A 16,941-nucleotide genomic window follows, 5' to 3' on the forward strand; every position below is an offset into this window, starting at 1 on the left:
AACAGGTACATCTGTATGTACCTTTATTTTAATTGCCAAAGACACACATTAAACAAGCCCTAGCAGGTACTAGGCCTACATTTAAACATTGCTATTATGTCTTTGATATTTGCTGGCAAACAGAGAAAGTAAAACCATCAAGCACTTCAAATAGTGTGAATATCAAATGAAAAAAGAAAAACCCAAACAAACATGAAAAGTTGTCACGCAAGCACGTCCACCACCAGTGAGTGACTAAGCATTTGATTGTGATGGTCAGAGTTTCGCCAGATCAACACATGGCTGTCAGTCTCAGACTTTCTTGTTTTGTTGACAGTGGTATGCCTTGCGAACAATGACAGTAGTGTGCAATCGTCATTGAGGAAGCTACGACATCACACTGTTGTCTGCAGTGTGAAAGCAGCTGGAATGACTCTGATAGTCTCCTTTGCATACTGACCTCCTCATTTATTCTACTAACACATACTAGCAAACAGACAGATGTTGACATGCTGCAATGACAAGATGTCATAGAAATGCTGATTCACTCACCCCACCCTACCCCACCCCCCCCCCCCCCAAAAAAAAAAAAAAAAAAAATGAATAAATAAATGAATAAGAGAATGGTTTTGGTATAGTCTTGTGAAAGACTCATGTAGCTATCCATCAAGTAAAAACTGTCAAGATTTATATTCTGGCTGTGGAATACTTGATAAGAAATGGTAAAACTGGGTCTAGAAGAAAGAAGTCTATCATCATGAGGGCCTTTGTGTAGCTACGGTAGACTTTCATACTAAACATGTACTGACTGGTCTGACAATAACTGCTGGTGAAACAAGAAGTAGGTTATTGTGATCGACTTTAGGGCACGTGATCCCAATAATTCAGCTCAAGTACCTTGCCCATGAAAGTGCTCATTAGTCACACATAACGTATTCACTGGCATGTCCATGTTGTCCTGGCCAGATCTATTTTGACACGATGGATGACTTTGAGATGAAAGACCTCTTAGAAGGCTATTTACAAAATTATACGAAGGTAAAAAAAAAAAAGAAGAAGAAGAAAAAAAGCATGCTGCGTGCGTCAATCCCTTTGAGACTGACTGACGCAAACAATCTATGGTCATTTTACTTATTTTCTCTTCTCCTCCACAGTGAGTGAAAGCATCATTCATTTCTTCCTACAGGTAGAATCGAAGAGTGTACTTTATCCTTCAAAGATCTCAAAAAAGGTCATTGCACTCTCATGTCTTGACTCTCAATGCTAGAAAAAATTGCACAGAATCAGGCTCCATAGATGAATAGTTGACAGAGCAGGGCATGTAGAGGGCATGGTATGAATCAGCAAGGTCTACTACATATTGCAAAAAAGTGAGAATTAAGGACCTTGAAGAGAGGTAGGAACCTACATCTTGAATTTGAATGATTCTACAGACTCCCAGAGTCTGTGAAGATGAATGTAAAGTGATACAGTGTCCATGATTTACTTTGAGCATAAAAGAAAGGTATGTCATAAGCGCTTCAAGAATCTGTAAAACATTTAAGTCATGGGCAATGTCATCTACTTGTCCTTTTAGTAGAAAAAATAAACAAAAAAAAAACCCTGGCTATGTAGGCCTATCCAATAAATAATGGCCCTCGTCTACAGCGATACCAGTACGATAAGGGCTTTTTACACTTGCAAATTTTTGCTTAGCCCCGTATCAACAGTGGGGCTAAGGGGGGGCCTTAGCCCCATCGTTGGTACCGGACTTTAATAGCCCACTTTCTGTTTACACTTGTTTTTGCCAAAGTGGGCTAGCCCCACCGATAATCCTGTACTATCTGGCCCTGCAAAAAAGCAGGGTTAGCACTGCAATTGCGGTGCTAACCCCGCAATTGTGGTGCCAAGGAAGCGAGTGTAAACAGAACGAAAAATTAATCCGGGGCAAAGCGACGGAGATGAAGTTCGACCCCCACTGACCAATCAGAAACGAGGTAATCAAGTGCTGCTGGTGCGTGCGTGTACTTGTACAGTGCACAGCATAATCATGAATATTCATGTGGTTTGGAAAGGACAGGACTAAGAAATACGCGTGTAAAAAGGTCAGTTTTCTCCTTAGCCCAGGACAAGAGCTTAGTACGGGATTCATTGGCGAGTGTAAAACGCTGAAAAATTGGTACGGGACTAACGATAGTCCTGGGTCAGAGAAGGTACGGGGTTTAAGAAACACAAGTGTAAAGAGGGCTATAGAGAAGTATGCCAGTGATATATATGAAACCTTGACAGAGTAATGGAGATCTATATGAATTTCATTTGCTCACTCTTGAAAAAAAAAAGTAACATGGGCCAAACATTGATCCAGTCACTATTGTTTTATCAAGGAGCTACTACAGTGTAGTAGCTCCTTGGTTTAAAGGACAAGTTCACCTTCATAAACATAAGGATTGAGAGAATGCAACAATATTAGTAGAATACATCAGTGTAACTTTGAGGAAAATTGGACAATCGATGCAAAAGTTATGAATTTTTAAAATTTTTGTGTTGGAACCGCTGGATGAGGAGACTACTACAGCTGGTAAGTCATGTGCGTACAACAGTATAAAGAAAATGTAAAAGAAAATTCAACATATTTTCACTTTTTTCGCATAATAAAAGAGCTCTTGACTTCCCTCTTTCTAAAGGCAGGGGGAATAATATCACCCATAACATTTGTCGCTAACGAGTCAGGGGAATGTGTACTTTTTTCAAAAGATGGAATTTTGTGAAATTCTCTTTATATTTTCTTTATATTGTTGTACGCATGTGACATCTAAGTTATTCATACACTGCAGTAGTCTTCTCATCCAGCGGTTACTACACACAAACTTAAAAAATTCATAACTTTTGAACGGATTGTCTGATTTTCCTCAAACTTTCAAAGATGTGTTCTACTAATATTGCCACATTCTCTCAATCCTTATGTTTATGAAGGTGAACTTGTCCTTTAATGAAAACTTTGATAAACAGGAACTCTACTCGACCAGGAGATGATATCTTCATATAGTTCAAACGCATAATATATTTGTGCAATCCAGAAACTTTGCATAAAATTCATCTTACTGATGGAGGAAAATGCAACAGATTTTACGAAAATGGGAAAAAATGGTATATGTACATGCAGAAGTGTGATCCACCATGGGTTAATTTTAAAAATGTACTCATGGACAATACATTTAATGTAGTCTATCCAGCACATCCAAGCATAGGTTAATTATACTGCCTTGATGAAGTATGTTGTTTTCACACATTTGTGCACATCAATTCAAGTACCTTCAGATTGTCACTTAAAACAGTTTTTGTTTTTTCACCATTTTTTTCTCTTTCAACATTTTGTGTAAGAACAAAAGCTGTTATCAAAAGTGACAAGATAGAAGTCTTCCATACAGTCAGGCCACAGTTATACGTGTATACACGTAGGGCTACACAGTCATAAGTGTGGTTGTACAGTTACAGTGTTTGTGTACATGTGCGGCAATAAGTTTACAGTGTGGTTACTACAAGGGCCGATGTAATACCGGTGACTCAATTTCTGACCTCTGAGGTCTGCAATACTTCCAAGTCAATAGGGGTCAACTGTATCAGCTTTCAGAGATACAGGTGTATTTGTCACAAAGGATCTACGCACAAGGTATTCAAGTCACCTGTTTGTACAGGTATCAAAAACAAATAATCAATACTCTAATTCCATGCAGCTGTTCTTACACTGTACAGCAAGTCACACACAGGCAGGCTATCCTGCTGTCTGGGACAACCTTATTATGAAGGTATGCATAAAATTTGAATACATCAGTAAGCTGGTCCATGAGTCACACATCGAGTATGCAGCCAAGAAACAACAGAGCAATGGAGAGACTGAAACAGCTGTTTTGGGGTTGCCAAATGGATATCATATAACAACTTTATACTGCAGCACAGAGCAATATTGCATTAAAAATTCACTACGTTTTATTTTTCCACATCATTTTCTGGTGGGCTATAAATAACTTACTGCATCAAAGAGCAGAAGGTTGATATTCCATAGTTAAAGTTACATTCAAAATTCACTATGTTTTATTTTTCACATGATTTTGGGGTAAACTCTTCCCCTAGAGCCGATCATTCAACTCAGCAACAAGAGTTGTTTACCATTTCCATCTTTGACCTTCAAGACTAATCAACCATGATACAGAATCTACGACGTAATTCATGGCACAAGCTAGCATAGATAAAACAGTCTTCAACAATGGATAAAGGTGGGCAGAATCAAGTTCATATCTCATTTAAAATTAAGTGACCTTCCTACGCGGAAATCATGACGTCCTACTAAGCACAAATTCTTGGTAGCGGTCATCAACATTATTCTTGGCTGGGTGAGTGCAGAAAAACTGCCCATACACCATCACAGGCCTCAATGCTGTGAGTAATATTACGGTGTACAACCTCCGGCCTTGTGACGGTCAAAGGTCAATGACCACAGCAATGGGCAGCACTCATCTACAAACTCCAAGCACGCTTGGGGGTTCACTGTCATATTTCTGGCTGCCGCATTATTCATACCTTGGTAGCCTTTGATTAATGATTTCCAAGAAATCTGTCGTGCCTGAGAGGGGAAGACGGAGTTCTTTGCATAGTGAGTGCATTTTAGTACAAACATGTCTGTGTGTCTTTCATATCTTTACCAGACGTTCTACGGTTTACGGGGAAAAAAGTACGAAAAACACACTGTCCTCCCTTAGAGTATTTCTACAACACTGCCAACAGAATTCATCCACGAGCAAAAGAATCATGTGTTTCAACTAGTAGCACTAAGATCTTGTTTGGAGGCTAATAATGAAAATTGGTTCACACAGGATCCAAATATGATAAGTGTTTCATAGTGTTGTTCTCTCTCTCTCCGTCTATCTATAATATTCTAGGCCTATCTATCTCTCTCTCTCTCTCTCTCTCTCTCTCTCTCTCTCTGTCTCTTCAAGTAGACACTTCATCAAGAATATCTTGTCGCATCAGTTGCTTTGCCCATTTGATATGAGACAATGATAAATGAGGTACTAACATAAATCACATTCTCTCAGTGCTAACTGAATCTTATGTATTCATAATTGATATGATATGCTGAAGTCATTTGACTAGTGTGGGACTATGCATTTTCCCAGCAATCAGAGTAACAAAAGCTGCATGGCAGTTTTCACTTCTTTATTTTGTCATCTGTATCATATATCCAATTATGAATTTTCTACAGTAGGCTCCCCCTCCATTTCTTGTTTTATTGTCATCTTCTAGGCCAGTATGAATTGATACAATAGCCCTGAGATATTGATTTCAAATACAAGCAATATACCAAATATGCAGATGCATTATCATACAATGCGCCTGAATAATCCCCAGTGTGAAATTTTCCAACCGGAAAAGTTCACTCGAGTTCACTGCCTGGCTGCTATACGGATTAATTAACCTGAAGTAAACCCAGCAGCTCGTTGAAATTTCACAAACAGGTTTAGGCTGACTCAAGCAAGAGGAATTTTCATTGTTTGGGGTCTCCAATTAATCGCAGACTGGCCTCAGCAAACACTCGATGATGATTATTAACCCTTTTGATGCCAGACTGACTGTCTTTCTGAGACTGAGGCTTTGTTTTATGATGTCACATTTCCACTTTGGGAATGTAGGACTTAAATGGTAGTGGTGGCTCTCATTTGCACAGGACTAATTATGGGTTTGGGGGTGGAGGGGTGTAGGGGAGGAATCCTGGACAAAAATAGGCTCATGAACTCAACAGCCCAGCTGAAAATGATGATTCATCTAATTAACTAATAGACATGACAAAAACAGTATCAGCAATAAAAAGTTTACTTGAGATTTTAACATATCAAACCCTCAATTTTCATTTTTTTTTTAAAATCAAATGAAATTGAGAGGCAAGTATTGTGTACCTTTTGCACAGTATTCCTGTGTATGAACTGTACATAAGATTTAAAGTTTTAGCATCTATAAACATCCCAATTTTACATGGCTCCAGCAAAATCATGGATACTGCAATCTTGAAGTCAAAAGGGAGAAACAATCAATGATCAGGGCCCTGTTTTTATGAAGAGTTAAAATTGATTGTAAAGTTGATTTTTTTTATGATAAGTCTATGGCAGTCTGTGTGTTAAGGAAATTCAAAATCGATTTAATCTTTTCATAAAACAGGGCCCAGAGGGGGGAAAAAATTGCATCTACACTATTCAGTTGATGTAAATTAATATCAACAGAGGGGCATGTTATCAAAGTGCCTATTGTGGACCGATTGCAGCTGACAATAAAGATATCTCACTCCGTTTCAGTTATTTACAATGATTTCATGGGTTTTGTTCTCACAACTTGTACCAATGTCTCAAAAAACAACATCATCATGGATATGAGCTCTGTGCTAAAAATGGCTGAATTCCCAATGCAAGCCATGCAAGGAGTCAAAGTGCCCCTTCCCACGCATTAGCAATGACCTCTTCTGAATTGAGGATCACATCTCACGCAAGCCCTCACTTGTTCAGTCAAATAGCTTGAAATAAGGACATGTAAATCAATGTGAGGATTAGCATAGAATACATTGCTATCACATATACTTTCATATGATTTTACTCATTCTTATTTTTGATATTTGTATACATCATTCTTCTATTCCTTTCAGTCTTATCAAAAATTAAGTAAGTGCTACCTAAGCTAGATCAATATTGAACTGTAAAGCAATGGAGTTACGAAAAAAAAAAAGTGTCCCAGCAAATCGGTGAATTTGAGTTGCCATACAAATACATTCCGTGTGCTAATTACTTTTGCCGATTTAGAACTATGTATCTTGACAACCATGTTGTCCTCCCCCCCCCCCCCCCAGCCCCACTGAAAATTCATCTCATTATGCATCTCTCATCACAAACCTGGAGGCAATTACTCTCTACATTACCATTATTAGCATTTTCCCCACATTTCTGCGTACGCTACAAACGAAATTAGGCCACATTACCGTAAGAGTAATTTGGAAGGCCTAAAGGCACATCATTATAGTGAATTAACTGACAGATAATCGCAAGGTTGTAACCTTTCCCTGCATCAAATATGACATTAAATGGGCACATTTCACCAATTAGCTGCTTTCCCTGTCATTATCAGTATCCTCAAAAAGACTTCCTGTTTCATGTTTAAAAAAAAGAAAAAAACATTTAAATTCTTCCTTTAAAACATTTGGTTATTTTTCACATTACATATACACTGTACATGAGTAAATCTCATGAAGTGCACAATATCAGCAATACTTACAATTCTTGGTAAACTTGCGTCAGTTCAGTAAAGAGTAGTAGGCAAGGTGATAGGTAGTCTTTAATTTCCATTATATATTGGCTCTGGATGAGAAAAAGAAAAAGAAGCAATCGATCAGACATTCAGTAATATTCCATGGTGTCGTGCTATCAAAGATAGAAAATGTCACAAGAAAGAAGAAAGTTGGCATGCCATTTTTGGTTGGAATGCCCCTTCCCCCACTTGACAGCTCATGAATATTTCTGAGCAGGAATCTATTTACAGTAAGCAGGATAAACAGTCATCACTCAAACAATATCATAACTATTACCATAGTAATCATCATTATTATCATCATCATCATCATCGTCGTCGTCATCATCATCATCATTACATTTTATTTTCACAATGACATTGTAAGTTGTCAAATCATAATTCACACCAAAGTGAACAAGAAATGACCCTACATTTAAATTAAAAGGAAAACTCAACTATGAATTACTCCATAAGATCATGAAATATTAATCAATGGGCAAAATACTTCTAAACACTATGATTCATGGTTTACAATATTATTTCCTTATCTGTTTCAAAGATTGTATCAAATTGAAGGTGGAGAGGTCATACGTAGCAAATTATCATCTGCTGAATTGCTTTTTTATTATCAGCGAAGAATATGGACTAATTTCTACACAAAGAACAATAATAACAACTCGTCTAAACACACAGTGCACATGTTATGATATGATGTTATGATACATTTACACTATGCTGCTATGATGACTTATTTGTCATTATATGTCCTTCCTACCTCTGAAACATGGATCATCACCTTCACTAATAAGTTATGAGTTGCATTTTACAAGCAACAAGGTGAAAGCCATGCCATGCACTGGGTGTGGTACTTTTGTACGTGACTTTCCGAAGGTAAATTTATGCAATTTACTGTACACATTATTCAGGACACTTATCAGAAGACTGGATAAGCAGAGACATTTTCAGAATGGATAAATGCAAGAACATGCCACTGCATAGCAACATGATTTAGAGGTGTGGAAAGAATTCTAAAACACCGAAAATGCTGTTTGGATCACATTTCTTGAGTTGTTGCATTTATCAACTACATGTATGTCGTGAGTTGACTGGGAGGCCTTGTCACTGCCCAGATGAGATCCATTGCGCAGTTTGACCAAAGGAGCGGAAATGTGTAGCGCTTTGGCAGAGGTTGGCATGGGCGGGTCTGCTACACATTTCAAAGCGATTTCGTGTTAATCAACTCTACAGAAACATGTGCAAGCGCACTTTTTACGGCGTTACAGAAATGTGTTTCTAACCCCATAATCTACCACAGCTTTGCGTTTATCATCTGCCCAAATCTCCCTGAAAGTTGTTTGGAAACAGCAAGTTGATAAACACATCCTTTGACTTTGTAAACCAACGTTATCTCAAAGGACAGAGAATAAATAACAGTTTAAAGGTGCATAGTCCCGGTAGTGTAGAGGGCGCTGTTGATGATACTGCCAATCACCATTAGCATTGATACGAAGCTTACTGAAGTTGAGCTGTCATAAAGAGTTAAGTGCGTAGGTGTTGCTATCAAAGTAACGTTGCCTTCATTGTCTTCTCTGCGCATCGCGCAGTCTGTAGTAATGCCAGGGTGTGTGCATATGTGCTTGTTATTATGACATCACAAAAGAAGTTTGCTAGAGCTGTCATACCCCTCAGCCGAATCATGAGCCGAACTGTGATCGGACCACTGACTACAGTGAATCCGACTTCTTTGGACTCATGGAAGTCGACCACAGCGTAAGCGCTAAAGAGGAGTCGATAGCGTAGGTCTCTATAGGAAACTTGCGCCGTGCGCCTGCGTAAGCATTTGACTTAAACACGGGGACCATGCACCTTTAAGAGCAAACCAGGAATACTGAGCTCTTTTTTTCCTTGTTCTTTTCAAATGCTCTCACAATGAAATACAGGTCTGAACATGTACAGGCTTGTTATCATTATGAAAGTAGGAAGTAAGGAATCAGATACTCTGCGAAGAGCTCACCATTCTAGCTTTTATGTATGTATGAAATTAAAAGTAGATATTTATCTTTACAATTAAGCATTACTGCTGCCATCGCTTTATAAGTGAGATAAATCGAGAGTGGGGCCAATGTCCTATTAATTGAGCAACTGTCCCAATAAGAGAGAACAGAACTGTGCAGATAGTGTTTCTTATAGAGCTAAGTTGGACTCTGCATGCTGGTGGACTACCGGTACATGTATAATGCATTGTCTGACATTTAATTCTACAGCTTCTGTTGTCTTTGATAGCCTTCATTCAAGTACTTTCTACAAAGTAGTGAAAGGTTATTTTATTTATGCCTCCAGGCTGTATTTTGTTGCACAGTTTATTTCATGTTCTTTCTTTGATGAATTCATGAAATGTATCCACAATACAATAGTGTTTGCTGAAAACAAAGTTTTTCATAAGACCAATTTTATTCCATTTAATTGGTTAATTAATGTGATAACAGTGAATATTTGCACAAGCAATTCTTTGTGCTTGGCCGGGTCAGATGAATTTTGCGGAATCCAAACATTACACTAAATACAGTAGTCAACAAGCCGAAAAATTTTTTTTTACACATTTCACACAAACTGCGCAAAGTTTCCACTTTACAGTATATGTCATAAAAATGTTCTGATGATACTTGTCCAACAGAAGCGATGTCACCATCTATCCCAGCAGTGGTGGTTGCATTTGACAACTTTTGATTTTTTAGCCAATCTTGTTATTTAATTTTCACTTTCATTGCAAATCTTCTATGGAATGGAGCCAATGCACAATTTCGTCCAAGACCTGCCATTCAATAGTTGGGGGACTTGGAGTAGGTAGCAAGGACAAAAGTAGCAAAATATTTCAATAGATACCAACAATGAAGAACATATTCGGTAGCTGTTTCCAGCAGTTGATTGTTTTATGCACTTCCAGTATAAACATTTGCTCAGTGAGATTGCAACAAAGATGAGGTGCATTTCGAGGATGGGAGGAGTGAGATTTTGAGCATGATCCAAATTATGATCCACATCTCTCTTTTCAGACCACCAATCAAACAAGGCAAAAACTCTACCAAACAGTCATGATTGAAACACTGACGTTTTCTTGGCAGGGTTTCACACAATGACCTCAAATCTCACTAACCCACTGATGTTCAAATCACCAATGCGACGGGAAATGGCTCGGAGCAATCATCGCGATTACATACTGTATACATGAAAAATCACACAAACAGTAAGATTTGGATTGTGATCAATCACAATATTTCTGCCTGCCAGGAGTTCACACGACAAATCAGTGAGATTTGTATAGCAATGCAAACAATCATGGTTGGATTGCGATCCAAATCTCTCTCCCAAACTGTCATGTGAACCCCCCTAGTGCAGACCAATGGACTTCAGTCCATGGAAGGGGGGGGGGAAGAAGTGGACACATACCAGGCAGTCACTATGGACAGTGGTACTGGCACAGGTCATGAAATGATATAAAACATGAAACTACTAGTGGGAAATAATCTAAGAATTGGTTATACATGCACTTGGATTCTCAAATCTAATCAAAAAGATAAAGACAATACTCTATCTGGCACCAAATATCTTTTTTTTTTTTTTTTGGGGGGGGGGGGGGGGTGAGAGGTGATCATGGCACAAAAGATGATACAGTGTACCTGTATTGTAGCAGGTTGCTAATAAACAACATTAATGTCCAGACCATAAATACATTAATTGACATTAATACACACTTTCTCATCACATGAAAAAAAGTAGCTAGCAGCTACTTTTGACACCACAACCTAAAAAAAAGGGGGAATGTTGATATAAAACACAGGAATTTAGATGTCACGCGCCCCTCAGAAAGGCACCACAGCATGACAGAGACCAATTTCAATAAAAGGTCTGGTGTATACATATGACCCCTCAAACACACAGTCACAGGCCACTATAAACCATAAGAACAGTTTCGCTGTCACTGTCAAAATAGAGCATCGTACATGTAATTGCTCTAAGGCAGATAGAGTACCGAGGTAAATGCTATCAGCCATCACATGTGAGATCTGTCCAAGTGGAGTGTCTCTGTGAAAAGACTTGATGCATCACATTAAAGCATGTTTCTGCTCCATACTCACCCAAGCTCGTTGAGACTCTGCCCAGATGTCACGTAATCTTCCCAGGGAGGTGAGGGAGGAATGAGAGGGAAAATGCGCTTTTGTGCAAAAAGTGTTCGTTCACGTGACCTCGTGTGGAATTCCACTTTCACCTCTATCTTGAGTGTTATCCTCAAAGTATAATGACGCTGCTTGACGATACCAATTCTGATCAACTGATGCAGAGGGCACGCCACAATCGTTCCACACTAAGACTAGTTTTTTTATGAACGATCTCCAAGCTTCCCGCCACTCTCGATGATACCCGGTGTAGAGTTTCGGTGAAAAATGATAAGCATCATCCAGGAACTACGTGACAAACCATAATGACAGAGCAGACAACGGACGTATACGGAGCTGGTTATCTTGAAGCTGGCTCGAGTACAAGTACGTAGAGTAGAGAAGCAACTGACCCACCAGAGTGACAACCAGTCGTTAATAAGGAACCCAATCACATGTGGAAATCCCCACTAATTCATCAAAGCGACTCCAGTGGGGGGTACAGCGGGCCCTCCACCAGTGCGTTTATGAGCCCTAAGTTATTCAGCCTGTGGGGGGAAATACACGGTTCGTAGGAGGAGGAGGAGTAGGCGGAGGGGGAATAACAAAATGGGATTGTGTCTTCCTACGTGCAGACCTACGAGTGTGTACTGAGTGTGTGCATAATGCGCCCGTCAGTCTGTCTTGCTCGTTGGCAGTCTATTTAGGGTGAGTGTGCGGTGGAGCATGCAGGCAGAAGGTCCCACCTCATTGCACAAAAATGTGTCATCCCTACTGGGTTGAGCACTCAACTCATTGTTCGATTGTTTACTACAAGCAGTCGTTAAGACTATGCTAGTACTGCTCTCCGTTTTTCTAATGAAATAGTTAGCATTCACGGAGGCTCCTTACTCCCTCTCCCTTTCTGTTCTCTCTCTTTCATATTTTGCATTATCTCTCTTGCTTTAGCTTTCTTTGTTCCCCCTCCCCATTTTCCTAAAATTTAAAAAATCAGGAAATTTGCGAAAATAGGAAATGGGAATCCCCATGTTATGATGTCTATTTTATTCATAAGCCAATTCGCTAATTATATTGCGTAATTCCCGCGACTGTTACACATCGGGAACATCTAATTGGATCATGGTCAACTGTGATGTCTGCAGATACAAGCACATCCCCATTCCAGTCCTAACATGCCCGCATGTTAACCAGTTTTCTAATCTGTATCTATTTCTCTCTCAAATGCTTCCATGTGTCTCAAAACTCTGATCAGAACATAATATGCATTTATACAGTGTAAAAGCATGGCATTTAATCAGGAGCATGGCATATCCCACCCTTTCCCCTCCATATTGTCTGGAGGGCAAATTCATCAAAGAGTAGAAAGATAAATGTAACTTCAATCATACATTTTATTATTGAACAGCCCAATTCAATCAAATCTTCAATTCTACATCTTTATATTCCACTTACATCATATATACATCTTTATAATATCAATGTGATAGCATCCAACTCTGAAAACACTAATTTCTAAACCATTCCTATAGTATTGTTTATCAATATTTCAATGTCATGTTTTTTTTTCCTGGAGAATCTCACAACTGATTTTTTTTTTTAATAGAACTGAGAATTCTGTATCTACAGCCCTAATAAACTTCATTTGATTTAGACTGGACAATTGATTCAATGATAAGTAGTCTTAGTTTCAAATGGATGAGAATTTCACCTTACATGGTTCTGCAGGTTGCTATGGGTTGTCGCCGACTAACAGTGGGTAACCCACACTATTTACAGGGGAACGTTTAAGTGAACTGAATTACATTAAATTGGCCTAAATCATGATTGTATGCGTGCATTCATTGTGAGCATGAATACCCTCCCAGTACCAGTTCATTTTGTGGGCAGACCAAATCAGGCTTATTGGCCTATGTATCATGGATTCTTGGACATACCACTGACAGCAACTGCCAACACAAACTCAACAGTTCAAAGAATACACTATCCTTTCATTGAAATAAATTCATATTCATTTGGTACAAATCTTTCTGCAACCAAATCAATAAAAGCGATTCAAGTAGCATTTACATGTAAACTGCCATTTTCTGGTTCTTGCAGACCATTGCTACCATGTGAACTGGCTTATTTCTGCACCTTTTGAGGACTCCCCCCCCCCCCAAAAAAAAAAAACAAACAAACAACAACAACAACAAACAAACAAACAAACAAACAAACAAACAAAAAACAAAAACAAACAAAAACAAAAACAAAAACAAACAAAACAAAAACAACAACAACACTAAACACACAAGTATTATTTCCTTTCATTTAGTATTAATGAAAGATTTCAACCCTTAAAAATGGTTAGAAGAAAAATCATATACTACAAACAAAATATTAAATGGTCATTACAAAATTAACTTCAGTAAGAAGAAAGAAGAATGATATTCTCAGCAACTGTCTCTTATCAAACAGCCATAACTGTCTGATTACATGTTTGTTTTGTTTTGTTTTTTAATACAGGTATTTCAGGCCAGTTTCTATATTTTGCATAAATGTACAGCTATTCCATGCACTCCCCCATGGAGTAATGACACTGTTGCATAATTGCTCCAATTTCGAAATCAAGAAAAATACCATTTAATAGTAAAAGACAAGAGATCGGTCTCTTTCCATTTCGCTTTCAACTAAATCTGGGAGAAGGGACTATTATGACAGTTAGCATGACAAGCAGGGTATATCATATTTTTGCACTGGGCTTCTCATTATGCTGCAGTACAGTATCTTTTGTTTGTTTGTTTGTTTTCATCTGCTCAGTCACAAGTATTTTTCTATATTAAAATAGAGCAGTGATGTCATAAATCTGGCAATTTCTTTTTTCCCCCTTGTTACAAATAGCATCAGACCTGAACACCACAATGTAAATATTTCTCAACAAGTCACCTGTTTATACCGTGCAGCAAGATGTTTGCCTTACAATGTAAATCTCTTGGTTTGATGCAGTACTTTGTTCAAGTACTACTTCCAAAATTGTTTTTATTTCCAGTCTTGTTTGGAGGTCCAAGGCTGTCAGACTGGGCGCTGATGGGTAAAAATAGCCACTTGAGATCACATGTTTTTGAGTGTTGTACGGAGTAACATTTCTATTACATAATACACACAGATATATTCCCCAAGTGAGGTTTAGAAATGACTCTTGAGGAAGTTGTAGAGGGCATAATTTTTAGAAGTACAATGAACATTATGTCACTGCTGCCACTGTGACATTTGATAGCATATAATGAACATGAGGTTATTTCCAGATGCAGGAGAGGATTGGCAATTCAAAACACCATGTTACCGCACAAATTCTATGCACAACTGCACACACAGAGTTCGCCGTGAGGCCTCATTGTCTCTGAGGAGGTCACCAAAAAAAAAAATCTACACATTGTGTTTGTTTGCTGTCATTCATGTTTTCATCCATTGCTGGGGTAAAAAAAAAAAAAAAAAAAAAAAAAAAAAAAACCTGATCGGGAAAACCTGCATGTATCCATGTTTTACTTCCCTAAATTTTGCTGCAGTTTCCAGTAATTTCTACCGACTGCACGTAAAGGTGACTCAGAGTTTACCTGGTGTGACTCAATGAAAACTTATCTCTTTAAAACTTCACCACAGAGTTGCGGCAGAATGCTATCAAGTCACACAGTTCACAGTAGGCATCACAGCTGCTAGTAAGCCTATATATCACACATACGTAACCTCAGCATCACAACACGCCCGCCCTCCACACGCACTTGTTGTTTTTCCAAAATCTTTATTTGATTGCCTTCAAATAATTCAATAAACAAAGCCATCATAAACAAATATTGTAATTGCATTTTCTACTATATACATCTATAACAGGAACTGTGATTGTTTACAATAGCTTGAGAATATCAACATATCAAGAATGAAAAGAAGAAAAGAAAAGCACGCCAACAGACATACACCACTTAGTCCATGGGCCAAGACCCGAAAAATGGGTTGTTGGTACCATCTGAGGTGGCACAACCTTTTTGGTGTCAGTTTGTTTGTCGGGCATAGATATGCTTATCAAGCTGTGATAGCATTTCCAAATGAGTAGCTTAGTCCTAATAAATGAATTTTTAACCAATTTGGTCTCGTTTTTATATCCCTATACTTCTGAATCGAAACTAAACCGCTATACAAAGAAGAGCACTGCCTTCTGTATGTCCACAGGTGTTCTGTTGTAATCGCGGTGCGCTTAGTCTTTATTCAAGGCAGCGAAGGGAATATCCAAAGGGTTATGATGTCCACAGCTGTCACGCGGTGCGCTTAGTCTTTATCTAGACCAATGTACCGTTATCATATCTAAAGTTCCTCATAAAAGGGATTATCTATACTGTTTTTATACTACCCTATCAACAAATACATCAGTTTTAAACAAAAATCACTCTGTTCATTTACAATATCATTCATTATAATGTATCGTAGTGTACCGGTACATTGTTTTTGCATTATCTTATATTGTTGGAGGGAAATAAAGCGACATTGGCATGGTATCAGCGTTTTCACCGTAGCGTTTTTGCCGGAAAATGATAAATAATTGAAAGATACGGTAAAATTCATGAGGAATTGCTTTTGTTGTTGTCGTTGTTTTTAGATAAAAGGATATACACTGTATCATAAGCTTTGGATATTCCCTTCGCCGTCTAGAATAAAGACTAAGCGCTGTGGACATCATAACCTTTGGATATTCCCTTCGCTGCCTTGAATAAGGACTAAGCGCACCGCGTTCACAACAGAACACCTGTGAACATACCATAGAGCTGCATTTTACAGCTCTACAGAACATACAGAAGACAGTGCTCTTCTTTGTATAGCGGTTAGTTTCGATTCAGAAGTATAGGGATATAACAACGAGACCAAATTGGTTAAAAATTCATTTACTATGACTAAGCTACTCATTTGGAAATGCTATCATAGCTTGATAAGCACATATATGCCCGACAAACAAAATGACACCAAAAAGGTTGTGCCACCTCAGATGGTACCAATATCTGGCCTGGCCCATGGACTAACTGTGGTAATTTACCAGTGTGACCTGCTTTGGTAGTGATTCAGAGTAGTGTCAATGGTCTGACATGGATTGCAACAAAAATATTCATTCATCTCTCCCCTTTCTAGAATGACCATGGAGTTCTGAATAAGCCTACTGACATCAAACGTCAAACATTTGCTTGCTGGCAATATCACATGTTCACTGTGGATTGCACAAGGAACTATTCTAAACAAGTCTGCCCAACAATACATCTATACACTCAACACAACCACAAAATGAGACCTCAGTGGTCAGTCATTATTACAGAGAATTTCATCATTGCTGACATGCAATACATATACCGAGAGTCAAAACTTCCCAGTTCAGTCATTTTGATCCTTCTTCACTGACATATGACACTGTTTGAACCTGGTTTGTCCCATGCAGGTGCACACATAAACACTTGGGCCAGGTGAGGTTGTGGTTGAACCAGTCTCCATG

At 38.5% G+C, this 16,941-nt stretch overlaps 1 protein-coding gene across 2 annotated transcripts in view; it reads right to left on the bottom strand.

Annotated features, from left to right (window-relative positions):
* The window catches only part of LOC139727439 (uncharacterized), an 81,151-nt gene that overhangs the window by 27,387 nt on the left and 36,823 nt on the right, over positions 1 to 16,941 (bottom strand). For both annotated transcript variants that reach the window (XM_071638392.1, XM_071638393.1), the window contains exon 2: positions 7,270 to 7,352. The gene's annotated coding sequence lies outside the window, so the exon portion shown is untranslated. The remainder of the gene's footprint in view (positions 1 to 7,269; positions 7,353 to 16,941) is intronic.

The sequence above is a fragment of the Diadema antillarum genome, unplaced genomic scaffold (assembly GCF_040938485.1).
Source record: "Diadema antillarum isolate AM-2024a unplaced genomic scaffold, OU_Dant_1.0 seq00000131_RagTag, whole genome shotgun sequence".
In the NCBI taxonomy this organism is placed as follows: domain Eukaryota; kingdom Metazoa; phylum Echinodermata; class Echinoidea; order Diadematoida; family Diadematidae; genus Diadema; species Diadema antillarum.